We start from the raw sequence: 19,573 nt of genomic DNA on the forward strand, positions 1-19,573 counted from the left end.
GATGGGTGGCTGAAAATACTCCCCAAACCCAATATACTACTTTGGTAAGGATTATTTTGAGCTGAAGACAATTGAGAAGAAGCAGACAGCAGAAGAAAAGCTCTCTGCCCAAATAGTTTTCCTAAGATCAGGACATACATTTGTAAAGGTGCCCCCTTCCCTCTCTTCCAGGAAGGATAGAAGTTAATCAATCACCAGAGACAATTCTAGACTCCAACCAGCCCAGAGACAGCACTAGAGAAATCTACAAAACAAAGCTCACTAACTAGCCTTTATCTTTCATTTGTGCACATATATTTACCTTCCCATAATTTGCTGCCCCTAAAAACACAAAGTCCTTTTCTTTTGTTTTGTCACTTTTTAAAAAATGTACTGTTCATGCCCTTACCCCCTTGGTGTCTGTCCATTGGTTAGGCTTATATGCATGTATGCATACAAGTCCTTTGGTTGATCTCTCCCGCTTACCCCCACCCTCCCCTACCTTCCCTCTGAAGGTAGGGAAGTCTAGTTGATGTTTCTCTGTCTCTGGATCTGTTTTTGTTCATCAGTTTATGTTGTTCATTATATTCCAAAAATGAGTGAGATCATGTGATATTTATCTTTCTTTGACTGGCTTATTTCCCTTAGCACCGTAGTCGGCAAACTGCGGCTTGTGAGCCACATGCGGTTCTTTGGCCCCTTGAGTGTGGCACTTCCACAAAATACCATGGCCTGGGCGAGTCTATTTTGAAGAAGTTCAAGTTTAAAAAATTTGGTTCTCAAAAGAAATTTTAATCTATGTACTGTTGATATTTGGCTCTGTTGACTAATGAGTATGCCGACCACTGCCTTAGCATAATGGGATAAGGGCACACATGTAATACCTTAATCAATAAAGAAAAAAATAAAACACAATGAGATATCACCTCACACCTGTCAGAATGGCTATCATCAATAAATCAACAAACAACTAGTGTCGGTGAGGATATGGAGAAAAAGGAACCCCTGTGCACTATTAGTGAGAATGCCAACTGGTGCAGCCACTGTGGAAAACAGTATGGAGTTTCCTTTAAAATTTAAAAAAGGAACTGCTGTTTGACCCAGTGATCCCACTTCTGGAAATGTATCTGAAGAAATCCAAAATGCTAATTTGAAAGAATATGCACCCCTATGTTCAAATGCAGCATTATTTACAATAGCCAAGATTTGGAAGCAGCCCAAGTGCCCATCAGTAGATGAGTGGATTAAAAGCTGTGGTACATTTACACAATAGAATATTACTTGGCCCTAAAAAGAAGGAAATCTTACCTTTTTCAACAGGATGAAGGGACCTAGAAATTATTATGCTAAGTCAAATAAGACAGTCAGAGAAAGACAAATATTTTATGACTAGAGGCCCCGTGAACAAAATTCATGCACTGGACAGGGGGGAGAGGGGGCTCAGCCCAGCCTGCACCCTCTCCAATCTGGGGCCCCTTGGGGATGTCCAACTGCTAGTTTAGGCCTGATCCCACAGCAGCCGGACATCCCTCTCACAATCCGGGACTGCTGGCTCCCAACCACTCGCCTGCCTGCCTGCCTAATTGCCCCTAACCACTCCCCTGCCAGCCTGATCAACACCTAACTGCTCCCCTGCCAGCCCAGTTGCCTCCAACTGCCCTCTCCTGCAGGCCTGGTACCTCCCAATTGCCCTCCCCTGCAGGCCTGGTCCCCCCCAACTGCCCTTCCTTGCAGGCCTGGTCAACCGCAACTGTCCTCCCCTGGAAGCCTGGTCACCCCCAACTGCCTTCCTCTGCTGGCCCGGTCACCCCAACTGCCATCCCCTGCAGGCCTGGTCCCCCCCAACTGCCCTTCCTTGCAGGCCTGGTCAACCACAACTGTCCTCCCCTGGAAGCCTGGTCACCCCCAACTGCCCTCCTCTGCTGGCCTGGTCACCCCTAACTGCCATCCCCTGCAGGCCTGATCTCCCACAACTGCCCTCCCCTGCTGGCCATCTTGTGGCGGCCATCTTATGTCCACATGGAGGCAGCCATCTTTGACCACATGGGGGCGGCCATCTTGTGTGTTAGAGTGACAGTCAATTTGCATATTACCCTTTTATTAGATAGGATGTCATCCAATAAATTGAATTTAAATTTTTTTAAATGAATAAAGGTTCTGCTCTGCTTTGTGGGGAAAAAATGTAGTGTTGTTTTGTTAAGATGCTCTATAAGCCATGTTCTAACTACTCATTTGAGTTACTCATCACTAAGTTCTCCCGTGTGTACAAGCACTGCATGTATTAATAAACTTCAGTTTGTTTTTCTGTTGTTAATCTGTCCTTTGTCTGCCTAATTTACAGGTCCCAGATGGGAAACCTAGGAGGGTAGAGGAAAAAAGATTAACTTCCTCCCCTACAATATCCATGGGTATAAGTGAATGGGATGAGTGTTAGAGCTAGAAGTGAGCAAAGAAACAGGGAGGTGGAAGGTACTTATTCATGAAGAGCATCTAGTTGGGAGCTCAGGTGCAAAGATAAGTGTTTCATATAGGAAAGCAGAACTAAAATACAAAGTACAAGTTATGATGGGTCAGGAGATAAAATGTTGTTATGTTTTAATTTGTGATACTATTTGTTGAACAGTTACTGTGTACCAATGTTTTAAGCAAACAAGAGTAACTTTTGACAGCACACACACACACACACACACGCACACACACACACACACACACACACATACCAGACCTCCTGAGCAGCATTTATTGGAGAAAATTCATGGAGTTGGGTGAGGCTGCACTTCTCCTACCAGGTCAGATATCTTATCCTGGAGCAGTGGTCCTTGGATGAATGATGAGGAAGAATCAGCCTTTCCCCTCCAATGTTCAGGGACCACAATCCCAGCAGTGGGTCAAAAAAGAACATGGTCACACCCTTTCCTCTGTGTACATTGGCTGAGGGAACCCTGGCCTCTCCCATGGTATGACCAGGGCCAGGTCCAAGTCTTGAAGTTCAACTGTATGACCTGGTGGATGGGTGGCCTCCAGTCCTACCCACATGGATTGCTTTACACACATGGAACTTTTCTGGGAGGGCAAGCTAAATCAAACTTTCCAAGTTGTTCAAGTTAGACTTTAGGTTAATAGGTACTAATATAGATAACATAAACAAAAAATGCCTATACATCGATACATATACAGCAATAGATCATTTAGATAATAAAAATGAAAATCATTTTTTAAATCCTCATCTGAGGATATGTGTTTTTTTAAAAATATATTTTATTGATTTTTTACAGAGAGGAAGAGAGAGAGTTAGAAACATTGATGAGAGAGAAACATCAATCAGCTGCCTCCTGCACACCCCTTACTGGGGATGTGCTTATAACCAAGGTACATGCCCTGGACCGGAATTGAACCTGGGACCCTTGAGTCTGCAGGCCAACACTCTATCCACTGAGCCAAACCGGTTAGGGCTGAGGATATGTTTTTATTAATTTTAGAGAGAGGGGAAAATGAGAGAGAGATGCTATAGATACATGGACATGGATTGGTTGCCTCCTGCATACACCCTGAAAGGGGATCGAACTTGCAGCCTAGGTATGTGCCCTGATTGGGAATCAACAAAGTAATATTCATTTTTATTTCCATTATATAGATGAAAAAGTTGAGGCTTAAAGATGGTAAGGGGGTTCTCAAGATCCTGAACTCATGCAATGGGTTCATTCCTGACTGACTGCAGAGCTATGGTTTTTTATACCACCATCTAGAAAACTTGACAGAAGCAGAGTCAAAGAGGGCAATGTGCTTCACCCTGAATCCACATGGGAGTCACTGGTGACTTTAAGTAGTGGAAGATCCAGCTGTGTTTTAGATATGTCTAGTTTGAATTTGGAGGATGAACATATGGGCAGACCAGTTAGCTGGTTATTGGAGTAATCCAAGCAGAAAGTTGAAGTCTGGAACTAACTGAGGCAGCCACAAAGCAAATGGGGTAAGAAAAGTAGTTGAGTTTCTGACTATAACAAGGGTATGCAAGGAGCCATGAAAAACCATGTCAACTTCAGAGCATCCAATATGTGTCACAGAATGTGCTGTTATAATAGAAACTTCCTTATCATAGCCAGCACAATTGCTGATCACCAATAAAAAACTCTTCCCCTATTTGAATGGACCCATTCACCTTTCTGTCACTCTCCCTGATTCCCAGCTATTGTTGATAATGCTCTTGCCATTGCAAAGTACTTAGAGGAAATGCTTTTACAAGTCCTGGACTGCCAAAGTTCCTCATTAGTGTTTAAGTGCTGTGGGCATTTATGACTATGGCAATTCCTCTGTCATGAATATTATCACATTATGTCGAAATGCTTTATAGGCCTTGATAGAAAGACACTACAGACTGAAAGTTCCTAATTATTATTATGAGGAGGATTTTGAAAGTGTTTTCAGAATTGTCTCATTAAGGGACAGTTTATTACAATTTTACTGTCTTGCATTTATCTTTTCTAGTCTTTCCAATACTCTTGATTTCTCTTATAATGTTTTACTTGTTCTCACTAATGAAAAGAGAGCTGATTAAAAGCATGCTCATAAACTATAAAGACATGTATTTATTTTAAGTGTTCCCTTTCATAATAAACCTATTTCTTATAGCAATTAAATAAGAACATCTAGTTGATTTTCTATCTAAATCAAGTAATATTTATTGAGTGTCCTCATTTGTTAAAATATGACATATTCAAAGAAAATAATCCTGAATAATTGATATCAAATATATCTTTGGCATACTGTTTGTATATTTAAGCCCTTTCTAACAGCATATTTAGATATGTTAGATGATGGCTATTAGTTTTAGGTGAATTAAATACTTTTAAAATATGGATGCTTTCTCATATTTTTTTGACATACAATTCAAGACTTCTTCCTTTCACGAATAGAGTCCATCCATGAATCTTCAAATGTCCTTAGACTTTAATTTTAGAGTATTAGCATTCTCTAGACAAACAGAACCAATAGGATATTCTGGATAGGAGATGCATATTTATATGATTTATTGTGAGAAATTGGCTCACATAGTTATGAAGCCTGAGAAGTCCCATAATCTGCCATCTGCAGGTTGGGGACCCAGGAGATCTAATGATGTAAGTCCCAACTCAGTCAGGCAGAAACAGTGATTCCAACTTGTCTCCATTTTTTGTTCTATTCAGACCTTGAGAGATTGCATGATCACCACCCACTTTGGTGAGTGTGATCTGCTTTACTCAATCCATCAATTTAAATCCCATCTGGAAACACCATCACAGACACACCCAGAAACCATGTTCAACTAAGTATCTGAACACCCTGTGATCTTTCTAAGTTGACACTTAAAAGTAACCACCAGACACTGGAGAAAGTCTCTGTCTAGACAAACAAGTGCAGGTATTACTGTAGCATGGTCAAGGGAATTCTTTTTTCCATAATCAGTTTACTCCTGGAGTACTTTCTCACTAGAATTTCTCTATTTCCAGTATGCATATTCCATGGAAAACAGAAATGTCTTCAGAAGTAAATATTCTTCAAGAAACTTAATTTCCAGTTTCATAGCAACAAAGATTACTGTTAAATATGCAAATGTTGGACTTTTATGTAAATCAACAAAATATATTTTTAACAAGCTCCAAACAAAAGGCAAAACTGACAAAATTAGTTTTCTCCTATAGTGTTTTACAATAATTGCCACATGTAATTTCTTCCTTTATTCAAGTTAGACTTTAGGTTAATAGGTACTAATATAGATAGCGTAAACAAAAAAAATGCATGTACATTGATAAATATACAGAGATAGATAATTTAGATAATAAAAATTAAAATCACTTTTTTAAAATCCTCATTTGAGGATATGTTTTTATTAATTTTAGAGAGAGGGGAAAATGAGAGAGAGATGCTATAGATACATGGACATGGATTGGTGCCTCCTGTGTGCACCCTGAAAGGGGATTGAACTTGCAGCCTAGGTATGTGCCCTGACTGGGAATCAAAACTGCAACCCTTTGGTGTATGGGACGAGGGATGCTCCAACCAACAGAGCCACAAGCCAGGACAAAATAAAGAATACTTTCAATTGAACTTTTGTATGATGAAAATAATACTCCATTAAAGTAATTAAGTGTTAAGCTTTGATGGAATGTTTTTGATATATATATATATATATATATATATATATATATATATATATATATATATGACTCAGAGAAAAAGAATAATGATAAATATGTAAATATGGTTTGTTTCTGATTTGGTGCAAATGAAAAAGTATATTAAAAATCAATCACTTTTTATTTTATTTTCTGAATGTAGATAGTTTTTTTTTACTTTGTATTTCAAAATACAAATTCCTCCATCAGCTTTCAAAATTAACCATTGACTATTTTTCTCAAGAAATTTGAATTCATCGTTTTTATTAGTTCTAGTTTTTCAAATGAGTATACTAGTCCTGCAAAATTATTCTTTCATGTAACTGCATTTTATAAATGCCAATAAACATATTTTTGTGTTCCTATGAGACTGTTTTTTAAGATACATCTCACATTTTATGAGGACAAAAGGCCACCAGCATTTTTAGGTTGCAATAAGTCTGTTATAGCACAGTGCTGTCCCAGTTATGTTATTGGATGAAAGGATGTAGCCATAGTATAAATAAGAGAAGAATACAGAATGTTTTGCTGAAAAACACCAATGCATTTCTCTTTAAAATATTTAAAATAATGAATTTTGAAAACAAAAGCAAAAGGAAATATGTTAATCCAGTGTCCTGTTACTAGTTTCTAAATAAAATAAATATATATAAAACAACTCTAAAGAATTAATTCAGTGAAGAAAATCAAAGAAAAGAGAATATATATTTTCCAAGAAATACCAAACACATGTCAGTAATCTAAAATTAAGTAGTTGATGAGACTCTCAATGCTAATGAACATCAGTCAGAACCACATAAGAAGGTGGTCTAGTTTCATTTTTTTTTTTTTTGCTTGTGTCTGTCCCATTTTCCCAACACCACTTATTGAATGGACTATCTTTAGTTCATTATATGTTTTTGCCTCCTTTGTCTAATATTAATTGACTATGGAGGAGTGGATTTATTTCTGGGCAATTTAACCAAATAAACCTGAAACACTAATTCAAAAGAATATATGTACCCCTATGTTCAGTTCATTGCAGTGTTATTTACAAATAGCCAAGATTTGGAAACAGTCCAAGTGCTCATCACTAGATGAATGAATAAAAAAGCTGTGATACATTTTCACAATAGAATACTACTCAGCTGTAAAAAAGAAAGAAATCTTACCTTTTGCAACAGCATGGGTGGACCTGGAAAACATTATGCTAAGTGTAATAAGCCAGTCAGCGAAAGACAAGTACCATATGTTTTCACTCATATGTGGAATTTAAATAACAAAATAAAATAAACTACCAAGCAAAATAGAGACAGACTCATAGATAGAGAGCAGGCAGACAGTTCTGGTGGTAGTGGTGGTGGTGATGGTGGAGGGTGTTGTGGAGCAAAAGTGAGTGAACAAGCACTGGAGTCCACACCAAATTAAAATTTAGGGAGCCTTTATTAGCCGGCCGGCAACTGCTCTGTCTTTCTCCACAAAGGGAGTCCAGAGAGCAACAGTGACCTTTTGTGTAGGACTGCTTTTAAGCCCATTTACCACATCCTGATTTTGCAGAACAAGCAACCCAAGACAAAACAGTTTTACCAAGCAACGTCAGGATCATGCCATTGACGACCATGTTATTTACAGGGTCATTGTGTTCTTCAGAAAGCTGACAGTGATCTATGAAAGAAGGCCTATGTGCTGGGAAGGGGCCATGAGACCGTATCTCAAGGCCTGGACTGGTGTCAGCACTGACAACTCTATCTGGGGCATAAGCATGCTCAAAAATTCCCACTCTCTAACAGAGGGATTAAACAAAAAAGAAAAAGAAAGAGAACTCATGGACATGGACAATAGTGTGGTGATTGGGGGAGGTTGGGAGGGGTGGTGGTAGAAGAGGGCATAGAGGGAATAAATGGTGATGGAAAAAATAAAATAAAATAAAAGAACCACATAAAATACAGGCTGTTCAAGGGGGGCTGTTATCCAGGGCAGTCAATGTCTGAGGCTCTTACCCTGAGACCTAAGAAGGTCAGGACAATGGAGTGGTGGTGCCATTTTGCACCTTGGTTCTGCCCATTGTGTGCCCTGGGTGGTGAAAGTGTGGTCACAGGAATGCTCCATCTCTGTTCCAGACACTAGATTGGTGTGGTCACTTGGAGAGCAATTTGGCAGCATCCAAGACAATTGAAGAGGACATGCAGTTTTACTGAGTAATTGCAGATATCTGAGGAAAGCTTTACACTTACTTGAAAAAGAACAAAAAGACAAACTGTAACATAGGCAATGTTGGACTACAGAGATTTAAAGGAAAGAGAAGAAATCTTGTTAAGAAAAAAACTATAAATAGCAATAAAATTATGATGAAATGTTGCCTTCTTGAAATAAGGGCAGAATGCAGGAAAAGATGAAAGGAACAATCAGATAAACAAGAAAGAGCTTGGTTACACAAAATATGAGAACAAAATTTTAAAAGAAAAAGCTAAAGGATTGGAAGATGATAGGAGAAAACCTGGAAAGTAGAATAAAGGTAATTGGGGATTAAAACCAGAAGAGAAGGTGGGGACTTATGCAGAGGGGCCACCAGCACTGTAAACAATAAGACAGCCTTTCCAGGTGGTTGTGGAGTGAAGCCCCAGCCCAGAGCCAGAGTCCTGCCAGAGCTGAGCAGGGGCGGGGGCACAGGAGGACCCCCATGTACAGCCACTCTCATCGCCATGCTGTTGTAGACACCTTTATGTCTCCCTTTGGAAGCATTTCATTCTTCCTTGAAATCCAACTGAACACATGAAAATATCACCTTCCAATCTCATACACTGATTTAAAAAAAAATTAATGGAGCACAGATTTAATTGCTTTCTGGAAAATGATATCAATTTTGAAATCTCACCTGTACAAAACTGTTCACTCTATCTCCACTTTTGACAGCTTTGACCAGGAGCTGCAGGAAGAATCCCATGTCTCACTGGCTTGCACATCACAGGGGTGCTGGTGGCTGCAGCTCAGACCATGACTGCAGGAGCTGCACACTGCGGCTTGCTGCGCTCCTGGTGGAGTGTGGCTCAGGGCACATGTGGACTGGAAAGAGAGTGCAAACAAATGAGCAAGTCCTACATACATCCTCTTAAAAAGGTCTGGCACACACAAAAAGAGATCTTTTATTGCAATTCCTGTTATTAGAACTGATCCAAATGAACATAGTAGGAGTACAGAAAGAAGGGATTTGTGGAATATTCATACAGCCAAATAGGATACAACAATTAAAAAGATTGCTCATGTAATAGAATGAAAAAAATTATCCAAAACTTTGTGATAATAGCCACTTATGGAATGGAATGTGCAGCATGATAACATATACATTTTAAAATAGGCAAACCAGCTCAATATAAAACTTATGAATACACATATGCTAAAGTAGCTTAAAACACAAATGGGTGACAAATCCAGGGTATCAGTTATCTCAAAGGGGGAGGAAAGGGTATTCTGAGGTCTGACAATGGGCTTACATCTTACTGGAGAATTTTAATTTCCTAAGAAGTTATGAAACATGCATGTCAAACTGAAGACTTGAGAGAGCAGGGAGTTCATTATGTTCTTTCCCGTTTCTTTCTTACTGAATACTGAAAGTCAGCAGCCCCATGGAACGTGTGAAGTTACCTCATTATCATCACCTTTGGTACCATTCACGCAGCCCTGGGCAGCTACAACTTCAGAGTGCTTGGACGAAGGCTGACTACCTCTTTCACCTACTGGCATAGAATGCACTCAATGAACATTGTTTAAATTGAAGGGAAACCCTGACTTCAGCAAAACTGGAAAATCAAATTAACATTCTTCTTAAAACTCCCAAAGCCACTTGGTACCAAATTGACATCATTTCTACCAGTACTTATATGAGTTCTTGCTAACTGATAATTTCCCTCATGGAGGTTCTTGCCTTTGTTCTGCCTTTCCAGTTCTCATTGCTACGGCCTGATTGTTTATGCACCTCCAAATTCATATGTTGAAACCTAATTCCAATGTCATGGTGTTAGGAGGCAGGACTTTGGCAAATGAAGAGGCCATTAGGGTGGAGCCCCCATGATAGGATTAGTGCCGCTCTTATAAAGGAGACTCCAGAGAGCTCCCTCACCCCTCCCACCTTGTGGGGACACAATAAGAAGTCTGTGACTTGAAAGGGGGTCATCACCCAGCCATGCCAGCACTTTGATCTTGGACTTCCAGCTTCCAGAATTGTTTACAAGCTATCCAGTCTGCGGTGTTCTGTTACAGCAGCTTGAATGACTAAGACACTCATCCTTTCCCAAATATTCTTAGGGCCCAAAAGAGCACAAGTTCACACATAGTAGATTATTTTTCTTTACAGCTCCAAGGATCACTTCCTGTGGCTTCTTGCATCCTCTTTCTGTGATAGTCGTTGGGCAGGGAAAGGGCAGGTCCCAATAAATAGTCCCAGGTCCTGTATTTCTAGGGCTAAATGCACACTAATTCAGCAAAAATACATTGAAAAAACAAACACATTTCATAGTTCATATACTCCTCCCACCTATTCCTATTTTAGACATTTCTACCAGTAACAGTTTTACAAAATATAAACAGGCAAAGAGTAAGTACTTTTCCTGAAGCTAGGATAGCCCACCATAAAATTCTCTCAGTGCCTCAGTGAGAAGAAATACATCACAGTTATTTATCTGGAATAATCTCAGAACCATCACAAATCAATTTGTTTAAAAAAAAGCAATAGATAATTTCATTCCTAAGAAAATGACATGCTCATTATAATCAGGGATCATTAGCAATCATGATTATAAAGTCAAATCCTTATTTGTGATTTTTATATATTTCACTGCCTGAAAAAGAAGGCTTAAAGTAATTGATTTTAAAAAAACAACAACAACAAACTGTGTTCTTATTACATCCTTGAGCCATTGATCTCATAGGAATACCATCTTGCTGTGGGTGACACTCTGAGAGACAAGCTGAAGACTCATGGACACTCAAGTTGAGAAGGGTGTGATGTTTCTGATATAGTTACATGAGGAATCTGAAATCTGACGATCCCAGATCTAAATCTCAGGACATCTTCAGCCTGATATCTGAGTGATTTTCTTCATTTTTTTAAAATATGTTTTTATTCATTTCAGAGAGAGGAAGGGCGAGGGAGAGAGGAATAGAAACATCAATGATCGGCTTCCTTCTGCACCCCACCCCCTACTGAGGATCGAGCCCACAACTCAGACATGTGCCCTGATTGGGAATCTAGCCATGACCTCCTGGTTCGTAGGTCCATGCACAACCACTGAGCCATACTGGCTGAGATTCATCATTTTCTTCACTGGGAAAGAACTTAATGCTGAAGACATATGATCAACATATGTCTGCAACATCCGTGTATAGTTTTCCTGCTATAAAATGATATGGATTATTTGAAAGAGTGAAATAACTGATTGTTTATAAGATGTTCTATATCCTTTTTTTTTGAAGCATGAATTAGAATCTTATTCCAACAACGAAATAGAATTTTCTGCTCCATGCTGTCATAGAAGACATGTTGGGTATGCGTCTCCTCAATGTCCTCTTTTACATCACCGCCTTGGAACACACGCTTGAACTGCCACAGCCAGTCTCCTTCCCCCTAGAATCCCCTTCTCCAGGTGGCCCTTGATCCCAAGCCACTCTGCTTTTCCTGTTCCCTTCCTAGTGTCAGCTGTTATTTAAAGCCAGTGGGCCATTCAGAGCTTATAGCAGAAGTATGGAAGTAGAAATAGGCAGTGTTGAGATGGGGCAGGATGGAGGGGCAGATTTTATCAGGTTAGGTAGGTGGATACTATTGTGATGGCCATGACCTTAGCATCACTTGAAAACTAAATTTACTATCTAAAACTGAGTCTTGAGGACCTCATTACCCTCCATGCATCTCAGCTTGTGCTCCTGGAGTAGAGTGGGCTTCCCTGCCCCTGGGGTTGCTCTGAAATTCCAAGCACAATAAGCAATGCCAGATCTTCCCACTACTTAATACACTGGAGTCTCCATCCTTAAACTTCACTCATGACCCCTTATGTCTCTCACACACAGCTCTTCTGTTTCAGGAAAGCTAAACCACATTCCTCAGTCTCTTAGGATGACAATCTTCCAGAGGCAGCTCTTCTATAAAACATTGGGACGTTTGACCATGCAAACTGTCTCTAATGTATTTTTTCAGTGTCTTCCTTTATTTTATTGTATTTAGCTTCTTTATTTTTATTATTATTACTAGAGGCCTGGTGCACAAAATTTGTGCATGGGGGGTGGTCCCCTCAGCCCAGCTGCACTCTCTCCAATCTGGGACCCCTTGGAGGATGTCCGACTGCTGGTTTAGGCTCGATCCCTGTCACAATCCTGGACCACTGGCTCCTAATTGCTCACCTGCCTGCCTGCCTGCCTGGTCGCCCCTAACTGCCCCCCCCTGCCAGCCTGGGCTCCCCCAACTTCCCCCCCTGTTGTCCTGGTCCCCCCCAAGTACCTCCCCCCCATGGAAGCCTGGTTGCCCTATGCAGCCTGCTGTTCAGTCATTTGGTCGTCCCTCACTAAACCCCTGCTGGCCTGGTCGCCCCATGCAACCTGCTTGTTCAGTGGTTTGGTCATCCCTCACTAACCCCCCTGCTGGCCTGGTCGTAGGCAGCCATCTTGTGAGGGTATGAGGGTTAATTTTCATATTACCTCTTTATTATATATGATTTTCCAATCAGACAATTGTCTGAAGTCCCAGCTGAATGATGCAGCAACTTTCTCCAAAAGTAGAGTCTCACCCTGAGTGCCCACATCCATTTCCTTCCTGTGGGTACCGCTTCTTAGCAAAGACCTGGCATTCACCCCTCACAGTACTAAACAATTTTTTATTATTCCTTACTCGTTAGGGCAGGATCTCTCACTCTCATTTTTTTAAAAGTCCTTGAAGCAGCTAAATGGAACAGATACCACTTTTCACTTGCACAGCACAGAGAACAGACTATAATTCACTGGCAGCACTGGAGCCGCCATCGTGCGCAGGGTTTGGAAGAAGTGGCAGGGTCCTTGGAAGGGTTTCAAGCACTTAGTGCATAAAGGAACCTAGAGAGAGGCAGACTTCCGATTCATATGCAGCTCTGCTAAGATGCTGACAAAAGACTTCTCCATTTCCTTTAAAAAATATTAATCACATCCACTAAAACAAGATTTAATAAGAGAGATTCTAGTCAGAGGAGCTATGCCAAGTGCTAACCTGTGTACCTGTGTATTTTTTTGAAGCACAGAATTGAGAAATATCAGAAAGACTCTAAAACCAGCATGCAATCCCCAGGAGCACAACCAGAGCCCCTGCTCCATGGAGAGCACATCGCAGTGTCTCTCTCTCTCCATCCCCTGCGATGGTCTCTCCCAGGATGCAGTCAAAGGTGTTGCTGAAGAATGCTCCTAAAACACACATGAGTACCCCAGGAAAACTAGGACGTTCATTTTAATGCAGTATTGTTTAAATGTACCAAAGAACCCACTAATCCCCCCCAAAAAGCAAAGCCACATTTTAAAAAACTGGACAATTCCAGAAACTAATCAGTAAGCTTTGTCTACTCCACACCCAGATATGTCATCAACCTAATCGCTGTACAATTACTAAGTGGCCACATCTGCAGGATACTGTGCCCGACGCTCCTGAAAGCAAGTGACTCTGACCTTGCAAGACTTAGGCCTGGAATACAGATGCACCAGGCAGGGGCATTGGGATTGAACACTATGCACACACTCACACTTACACACACTCACGGATTCATACACTCAGACATTCACTCATTTGCACTTACACACATGCACACTCATGCAATCTAATTATTACATAAATATTTTGCAACCTACCAACCAACCAACCAGATTGCCTTCAGTTTAATAAAACTGAGAAAAGAATTTGACTAAATGCCATTGTATTGCACAATGATTACAAATTAAAAGCAAAAACATTTGGATTATAGATGGCAGAGAAAGTAGATCCAAAAATCCTGGTGTCCTCTATAGGGAAACAAATCATATTTTAATTGTGCCAGAGAATATCATTATATGCTGTACTTGTGCGTAGTATCTTTTTGTTATGTGGTGTAGTTGTTTAATATGAATGATTATTTCCTAATTGATCCATCTGGTGAGAATGAGACTTTCTTCACTTGTATATTAGGCTTTATTATAAAGTGTCATCCCTAAATTCTACACTATGTCAGTTGCTAGAACCCAACATTCTGATATTCCCCTGAGGCAAAGTTATATCCCCCAGGTAAAACTTAATACAAAGCTCCTATGGGAATAATGAAAATTGTATAATTTGATTGCCGTGTACTCTTCTGCTACTGGGGCATGACAGAAACAGAGATCTTTCAGTTTCACCTCAAGAGCAATCACCTGTGAGTGTAAATTTATATTCTCACTTTGTTGGGTGCTAAGGGAAAGTACCTGTGCACTTGACCTGGTGTTTAGTTGCTGTGGCTCTGGTAGCAGAACTATGGTGCCTTGCACTTCCTCCAGCTCCACGGAGTCTCAGAGCCTTTGCACCTGCTGCTGCTCTGCCTGAAATAGTCTCCACGAAGTTTACAGGGCTGGCTCCCTTGCTTTATTCAGACTTCTACTCAGGAGACTGTCCTTGCCACCACCACAGCCTCCCACACAGGCCTGTTTCTATCTTTCCCCAGTCCCTGCGGTATATGGTAGACCTCCCTTTGTCTTTCTCAGCCAACCAGAATGTGAACTGAATTAGAGTAGAAATGTGTCTATTTTGTTCACGTTTTTATCTCCATGCTAGGCCAATGCTAGTAAACAGAAAGTACTCAATATATGTTGAATTAATGTCATCTAGTTCAATGTGTTATCTAAAACCATGCCTCCTTTACCTGAATATTGTTCTTCCTCATGTTATATTTTCAACACTGTGCTTTCCTGTCCTAAGAATAGAATTTTAAAAATTAAATGTCACTTCCATTCTTCTACACATATGTTCTCTCACAAACCTTCGCCAAGTGGTGAAAAGTCATGAGGCAATTGTTCAATTTCCTTCTGCTCTCTGTCACTCCCTCCCCATCTTCTCCCAGGAAATTTAGGAAACAGACATCCTGGTGTCTGATCACCAGGAGAGCCAGCCTGTTCACATATTACTTCCCCTGGCAGAGACTTGAGTCTCTCAGGGACTATATGTGTGGTGCTTACACATATGCTTTCATCTGGGGAGTCAGATCTGCTCTGTGAGACTGTCAGAGACCACAGGGTTAATCATGTAGGACTTTCTCACAATGGTTTATAGCTGAGCACCCCAGAAAGGCATATAGGTGTGCCTAACATGTAGTCAGTGGACACCACAGTTTTTCATGACCCTAGAAATTCTGCACAGCCCCCTGTGCTGATCTCAGGAGTCAGGACCACAGCCCACCATCTCGGTTCCAGGGAGAGAAGCTGAGGGTCAGAGAGACACAGTGACCCAGCTGGTCCTAATGAAGACATGAGAACTTAGGTGGAGGGAGGTGCACCACTCTTCCTCTTCTAGACCATCCTTCTACTCTGTCACCCAGCAGTGACTGACAGCATGCCCTCACATAGGATATTCTTAGGACAGGAAAGCACAGTGTTGAAAATATAACATGAGGAAGAACAATATTCAGGTAAAGGAGGCATGGTTTTAGATAAGAATGTCATCAAGAAATAAAGCCAAGGGATATCAAACTGTAGCTCTGAGGAGCCTCCCCCATGGACTTCCTGTGACCCTGGACTTGTAAGACAGAGTCCCTGAATGGCAGGCTTTGTAGTAAGGAGCAGGGGGTGGCATTTGAGCTGCCCTGTTTCCTTAGCTCAGTTCCCAGAGGTGCCACTTGAGATGAGGATTCAAGTGCAAATTATGCATTAAGGAGTTCCTTTCTGGGAAGCCAATTTGGGAGTGAGGAACTGCATCTGAAGAGGAAATAGTAAGGCACCTGGCTGAGTAGATCTCAAGACAGTCCCAACTCCAGCTTGTTTCTTGAGGGTGCTCTGGAGATTACATTGCCCCCACAGGGGGGATGTTTCATGGGAGGGAAGGAAGCTGGGCTTACACTCACCAGCCCTCGGTAGTCACTGAGCTTCCAGGGTAGGCTCAGGGCCCAGCACACTCTCCTGAGTAAAGCTGGACTGCAAAGACTAAGCAAAAGTCATCCTAGGCAGAAGAAAGGAAGGTGTGTGGGTGTCCTGAGGAGGAGAGAGGGTGAGTGCATGCCAGGCAGGAGCTAAGTTAGTTGGGAAGAGTCCTATGATAAGAAGTGGGAGATGTGGGCCATGAACAAGGGTTTAGATTTGGGTCTAAGTGTGATGGGATACCTTTGGAGGGCTGGAAACATTTATATTTTATTTTAAAATTGATTTTGGAAACTAAAGGGAAGATGGTTTGCAAGGGGCAAAAGTGAAAGCTGAGAAATACTACACACACACACACACACACACACACACACACACATACACACATGCATGTTTTAAAATATTTCAAACCCTTCACTTTTATAAGCTTCTGGATTTAATTAAAAACCAAGACTTGAAAATATATGACAATTGAAGCACTTTTAATGTCTATCTATTTATTATATCTACTATCTATTTATCATTTATTCATCCATCACCCATCATCTGTCTATTCGTCATCTATCTATCTCTATATACATATGCACACACACATATTTTTTTCTGATAATTACTCATGGAATTCTACCTTATGTCAAACTAGAGTTACGTTTTAAATTGTAGGAAACAAATAAGATGATCTTCTTTCCTCAAATACTGAATATCTTAGACATGCTGTCACAGAATACATAAATGAACCTTCCATGATGTTTTGGTTTAGCATCTCTTCCAATAAATATGCCCAAGAGTTTATATAATAAGACGCATATGCTTCAAATGACATTCTCTACAAATTTTAGAAAATAACTCACTAAAACTTTGTAAAAGATTAGGCTAAATTGGATTCTTAAAACTGGCTGGATTCCATTATAGCTTAATATTTGGAAATAAAGAAATATGTAATTACTCATTATCTGTGTCTTTTAAACAGACAAGAAGTGTGCTTATATGTGTGTTTTGAAAATATGGATCCCCTTGGCTTACTGCTGCTGTTTCCTGCCTGCCATATACCAGATTATTTTGACAGGAATCTATGTTTTTCTCTAGATCTGCTACTACCCATTATCTGAGGAAGGTCAGAGGCATTTCCATGACAGTTACCATACAATGGTCATCAGCGACATACTGAATTTCACTGTTGCTTTGTGATATATGTCCATTACAACTCATATGAAACATCTAAAACTCACAGCTAAGGAATATTTAATTGCCTCAATCAGTACCAAATGATCTACAAACATTATTTTAGACATGATTGGATATTATAACTTTTTCCTAACCTTTGGTCTTCTAATTTTTTCTCAATAGTTTCTGTCCTATAATCACTGTATCTTTATTTTAGTTTAAAATGTATTTATGCATTTTAACACCAGAGGCATTTGTATTAACCTATTTTCTTAAGATTACATTTATGTTAAGCAACATAAGCCAGTCAGAGAAAGACAAGCATCACATGATCTCACTCATATGTGGAATCTAATGAACAAAATAATCTGATCAACAAAGTAGATGAAGAAACATGGGTGCATGAAACAGACTGACCAATCTCAGAGGAAAGGGGTAGGGGGAATACATTAACCAAAGAATGTATATGCATATATACATAACTCATGGACACAGACAATAGTATGGTGAAGGTCTGGGGTGGGTACGGGATCAATGGGGGAAAAGGGGGAACATGTGCAATACTTTCAACAATAAAGATACATGTTTAAAAAGATTACAGAAATGGGTTTTTAAAGGATTGAAATGAAGATACATTATCCCCCCTCCCACAGTTTTCAATAGGGTCAATCAGAACTATTTATTAGCACATTTATCTTTAACGCCAACTAAAATTAAGATACTGAAAACAACAACAAAAACTGTGCCAATGGTTGTCTTATAAGCACCAGTGTTTTGTTTCATCCAAGCATTTAATGTGGCACTGCCATGTCCCTACTGATCTACAACCTTCTTCTGAACTTGAAGCACGCCTGTTGCATATGAAAATAGAACACATGCAAAGAGACATTAAATCTCACAGGAGAGGCTCTGATCACTTGAATACTTATTACACTTGGTAGATGATACTTTCATACAAACAAAAATAAACCACCTTTCCAAGGTATGAGGATCACAGCCCAGAATGAAGAGGCAAGGACCTCAGTTACACACTCCAGTTATAACAACATTTCCATCCTCTGCACTCCTTGTATTGCCAGGAAAAAAAAAAAAACATTTTTAAACGTCTTTAAAATTGTAGTACATTTAAATTTTCTATTTTTATTTCCTTAGTTATCTATTTCTTCTTACTTACTTTACATTTTAAAAATCTAGTTTTGTCAAAAAATGTTTAATTGAAACTTTTCAGAAAGCATACTTGTTACTGAAAAATTAATCAGCAAAATCAGCAATCTAATTTTAATGATGATTACTATTTTGATGGATGAATATTTTTAGCTCCATCTGGAATGCAAAAATGCTCTCTGACTCGGTGAGATTTAAAGTGAGTACGAGCTGTGTTGTGTCATATCTAACAAGCACAGATAGCATATTATCTTAATTCAAATTAGAAAGGTATTTATAGACTCGACTAAGAAGCTGCCATTCAGGTAAGGAATAAATGAGGCAGGAGGGGACCAAATTCTGATCAGTTGGAATGACAGTCCCTGCAGTGGCTGAGGCCAGTTAACTGTCCTGCCAAGAATTGCAAAGATTTCATTCTATCTCAGTTTTCTTGTTTTATGAAGAAAAAAAAAATCTGTCAACTTAGGTTAAACCTGTAAGCTACTGTATTATACCTGTTGGGGTATGTTTATGACTCCCATTAATCAAAAGTGAGTGCTGTATATCCAATATTTAGACTGAGTTGAGGATGGAATTTTCCATGGAACACTGTGTTATGAATTGCTATGACTCATGGTATGTTCCCATAAATAAAACCTCTATGAAAAGTGTATTGTAATAGTCGTGTGGAATGCCTGCACCAATAGATTTTGACCTCTGGATCTGTTATGTGAACTACAGTTTCTATCATTTGTTTTCACAGTGGAAGTGTAGATGAAACCATAGTGTTTACTGCTGCACATTTGTTCTCGGCGGGCCAGTGCAATATATTGCAAGGCAGCGCCCTGCCATAAAAGCCAGGAGTAGGGGATGAGAGTGAACAGGGAGGGAGAGTGTCAAGCTTTACTCCGTGGGGCAGCTAAAAAGGCAAACATGCACCTCACTTGTTTCCAGAATACCCTGGAGAAGAAAATTGGTATGTTGAGTTTTTAAAATAATAAAACTAGCCCTAACTGGTTTGGCTCAATGGATAGAGCATCAGTCCATGGACTGAAGGGTCCCAGGTTCGATTCCGG

The 19,573-nt window shown here is 40.1% G+C and overlaps 1 pseudogene across 1 annotated transcript in view; it reads right to left on the reverse strand.

Annotated features, from left to right (window-relative positions):
- The window catches only part of LOC307102716 (neurofilament light polypeptide-like), a 91,109-nt pseudogene that overhangs the window by 70,687 nt on the left and 849 nt on the right, over positions 1 to 19,573 (reverse strand). The window lies entirely within an intron of this gene.

The sequence above is a fragment of the Cnephaeus nilssonii genome (genome assembly GCF_951640355.1).
Source record: "Cnephaeus nilssonii genome assembly, chromosome: 1".
Lineage (NCBI taxonomy): Eukaryota > Metazoa > Chordata > Mammalia > Chiroptera > Vespertilionidae > Cnephaeus > Cnephaeus nilssonii.